General features: G+C 44.0%; 1 non-coding gene across 1 annotated transcript; it reads right to left on the bottom strand.

Annotated features, from left to right (window-relative positions):
* Positions 1-2,102: 2,102 nt before the first annotated feature.
* TRNAN-GUU (transfer RNA asparagine (anticodon GUU)) lies at positions 2,103-2,176 on the bottom strand. The gene has a single exon. It is a non-coding gene; the product is annotated as a tRNA-Asn (tRNA).
* Positions 2,177-3,856: the final 1,680 nt, after the last annotated feature.

Below are 3,856 nucleotides of genomic sequence, written 5' to 3'. Positions count from 1 at the left end.
GATGCTTCGCCCTTCGGGCGAAACTGCAACTTTTTGATGTTACAAAGTCTAAGTGATTGATGAATGCGCGAAGTATAAATATTATCAAGGTCAGATCTAAGGTGATCTATTAATGTATTCATTTCTTAAATGATGGAAAAAGTACACTACCTTCGACGAAAGAGACGCATGGCGGAACTGGTGCATATAAAGGCAAGTCATTCACATAGAATTGGATAAGTACAAGACCAAGGGCGGTAGCTGACGAAGATCTAGATATAACGAGTAAAACCGAAGAGGCGCAGTCGCTGGCGTAAACAAAGTGGTCTCAGTTGGTCAAGCGGCTGCATACCAGCCCACAGCAAGGGAATTTAGTCTTGAAAGCTTCAAGGCATTTGTCAAGTGCTCTTCCGAAGCGTAAAAGTAAAGCGTCAGTGGGTAAATAAAGTAAAATAAATTAAATTGAGTACATCGTGATTCACAGATTCATACTAGTACAAGTAATTTTTAAAAAAGTGTTAGTTGTGTGGCATGGAATAAGCCTCAGAGAAAACCGTGCTGGTTATTGTTAAATATGTTAACAGATGCTATTAACTTAAAGTGGCCCTGAACCACCCCTCGCACTTGGTGAAATAACGTAGTCCGCGGCTAGCACACGCTGCAGTTAACATCTCAGCCAAGTTTCGCCGTCGTACGCGGTGCGCGGAGCTCGCAAAACGGATCGCGAAGTCTCCTTTTTTCTCAAATGCTCTCTCTTCAACAGAAGGCCCTGTCCTCGCTCTCTTCTAGACGCCCCATTTCGTCATCGGGCGAACAATGTCGTCATTCGCTTAGACGGCTGCTATTGGCCGATACCTCATCAAGCTGCGGTCGGCTACGTGGCGCACACACCGCGACCGCCGCGGGCTGCCGCCACCAGTCCACTGGCTAAGCTCGCTGCTGCTCGCCGAGCACAACCGCGTTTGGCTTATGTTTAGCGCGTCGTAGGCACCAAAGGCCGAAGTCGTGGCGTCGACGTCGACATCCAAAATTAAATTTCAACTGCGTGCCACGGTGACATACAGCAGGCGGAGCATTGTGGGCACGCCAAACTGCGCCGTAGCCTTGGCAGTGCAGGGCATTGAAGGAAAGCGAGCACAGCGCAGGCCGGGTTTGATTGCCAATAACTCCGCTTTTAATGAACGCATTGAAGTACTTTCTTCTTGCGCCGCAGTATTTCTGAAATGGCCTATTTTTACTTCGAATGCCTTTCTCCACTTCTATGCAGAAATGGTTCAAAGTCCCTTTAATGATGTGAGCGTAGATTATGCGATCAGATGACATTATGTGAGATTGGATTGTACTTTTTTTTTAATTCGTTTTAACCGACAGATGTCAGTGAAACCAAGTTTCCAATGAACATCAAGGGGGGTTAGTTTTCCAGAAAGCATAGACGGCGATCTAAGCGTAGTTGGCAGCCTACATACATACGCCCTGATGCAAGACGCCTGTCGAGGTCGACGTCACAAGTCAACTTAGGCCTAAATCAAATCTTTATTTTTTTTTTCATATTCGAATCAGTATGGCCTGCCGCTACGACAAAAGATACAGGGGAGGCAAGGGAAAGGAGGAGTGCGGGTCGGGTCCTTGCATTGTTCGTGCCACGGTGAATGAATGAACCAGTTGTGGTCATGTCTAGCTAGTAATTTATTTCAATTATACTGCAATTATTGGCTGCAGCACGCGCAATAAAAGAGAGCCTCACTCAATTTGCATTTGAATAGCAAATGCACTCTATATTAAATCCCTGTATAGGCGTAGTAGCAATTGCAAAAATAAATAAGTAAAACCGGCTTAGTCACATCGACGCATCGTTGCACCCTCGTTAGAGGGTGCTCTGGAAAATTTTTTTCTCCATGCATTAGTTATACAACTACAGCGAAACAATCATCAGCGGTCATACGCTATACCGTTAAGCGTCTACAGAATTAGTGAACAATATATACAAATAAAAGAACAATCATATGCGCCGATGCTGCTGCTTTCACAATCCAGTATGGCGGCGGAGCTCGGCAAGACGCTAGATGGCGGCAACACTGCAAAAAAAGAAAGAAAAAAATCTAGGAAGACGAAAAACAGACGGCCGCCCCCGGGAGGGCTCGAACCTCCAACCTTTCGGTTAACAGCCGAACGCGCTAGCCGATTGCGCCACGGAGGCCGGATGAAGGACTCCGAAGTGAAAGAGTGAGATATACCTTGCTCTACGAGCATTTCGTAAAGGCCGATCTGGAGCACGTCCGCGTCATGTGGGCTATATATGTATAAGGGGTGATGACTTTTAAGTTTTCAAGTTTAAGTTTTCAATACTAGTTCTTTTCTTACTGCATAAACATATGGAATGGCTTTGCGGACTGCACTGTAACAGCACAAAATGTTGAAGAATTTTATACTCAACTAGAATTGCATTACAGGCAACGGGATAATAATCAAGCTTACTGTTATTCTTGCATTTCTAAGAGTCCCTACACGTATATACTTGTTCATGCTTCCTGTAATTTGTGTTCGACAATGCTCTATAATGTTGTATTGCCGGTGCTGAAATTTATCTTTCATTTTATATTTCCTTTCCTGTGATGGCCCTCAAGTGAGAGCTACAGTATTCCTAAATAAATAAATAAAGTTTTCCGGAATATTTAAATATCATCTGTCGCAGACAAAAATGTTCCAGTCCTTCATCTGGATTGCTCAGAGAGGCGGCCATTACTTTCGCGAGAAATCGAAACATATATTCGACTAATTAAAAATAATTCGCTAATTCACTTCTCACTTAATTGCTCCACGGGACATAACGCAATTTACGATGTGTACCCGGTGAGGTTGCAAGGTGTATCCACTTGGAATTAATATTCAGAATGACACCTGTTGAGAGATACGCGTCATCAAAGTCGCTGTAAAAGTACATTCTTCTTTCAGTAAATTTTTTAACAAAATGCTTTTTCATGCGTTGAAGCAGCAAATTAACTGGAACGCCCATGTATTTCGTCCCACACTTTGGTAAATAATATCTCCAAACTAGTGTCATTTATGTCACATATGCCATCTGCCACAGGCGATTTTCGGAAATTCTGGAATACTTAGAAATGAGCCCCCCGTATATATTCGAAAGCAAGGTGCCGCCAGATCCGAGAACTATGGGAATCTTGTCACTTTGCGTCAACCCCCTTTCTCTCACACACACACACACACACACACACACACACACACACACACACACACACACACACACACACACACACACACACACACACACACACACACACACACACACGTGTGTGTAATGCGTCCACTACAGTGGTCATCGTTTTAAAACGTGCGCACGTATGTGGGTGAGCGTTTGGCCGGTCATGTAATGTCTCTGACATAATTTGACCGACAACTATCGCGGAAGAGCTAGTGATCAATGTTGCCGACATTTCAGTACAATCAAGTAAAGGCATCACAATCTGCAGGACATACGTTTGCTTATGTGCGAATGAATGCGGGAGGGCAGAGAGCAAAACGATGCGCTGAGGCCAATTTTAAAGGCGAACATTGCGTCAGAATAAGCGCGCGTCGAAGAGATATATTGTGCGTCGCTACACTATAGATAACGATTGTATAAGCTGCGCGTGATAGAACCTTGAATAACATGCCACCGGTCACAAACGACTTTCAGCTACATCAGAGTATTACGATCACGTAACTTTTGCAGAATTCACGCAACATTTCATTGCGTATGCTGTATGCTATATGGCATTTTTTTTCTTTACGGCCACAGTTGCCTAATTTGAATTCTATATTTAGCTTTACACACTTCAAGCGCTTTGGAACGAAATACAATGCCGATCGAGCTAGTATA

The sequence above is a fragment of the Dermacentor variabilis genome, chromosome 9, assembly GCF_050947875.1.
Source record: "Dermacentor variabilis isolate Ectoservices chromosome 9, ASM5094787v1, whole genome shotgun sequence".
Taxonomy (NCBI): domain Eukaryota; kingdom Metazoa; phylum Arthropoda; class Arachnida; order Ixodida; family Ixodidae; genus Dermacentor; species Dermacentor variabilis.
Note: the sequence above shows the minus strand (reverse complement) of the source record. Positions and strands in the feature narration are given on the sequence as shown.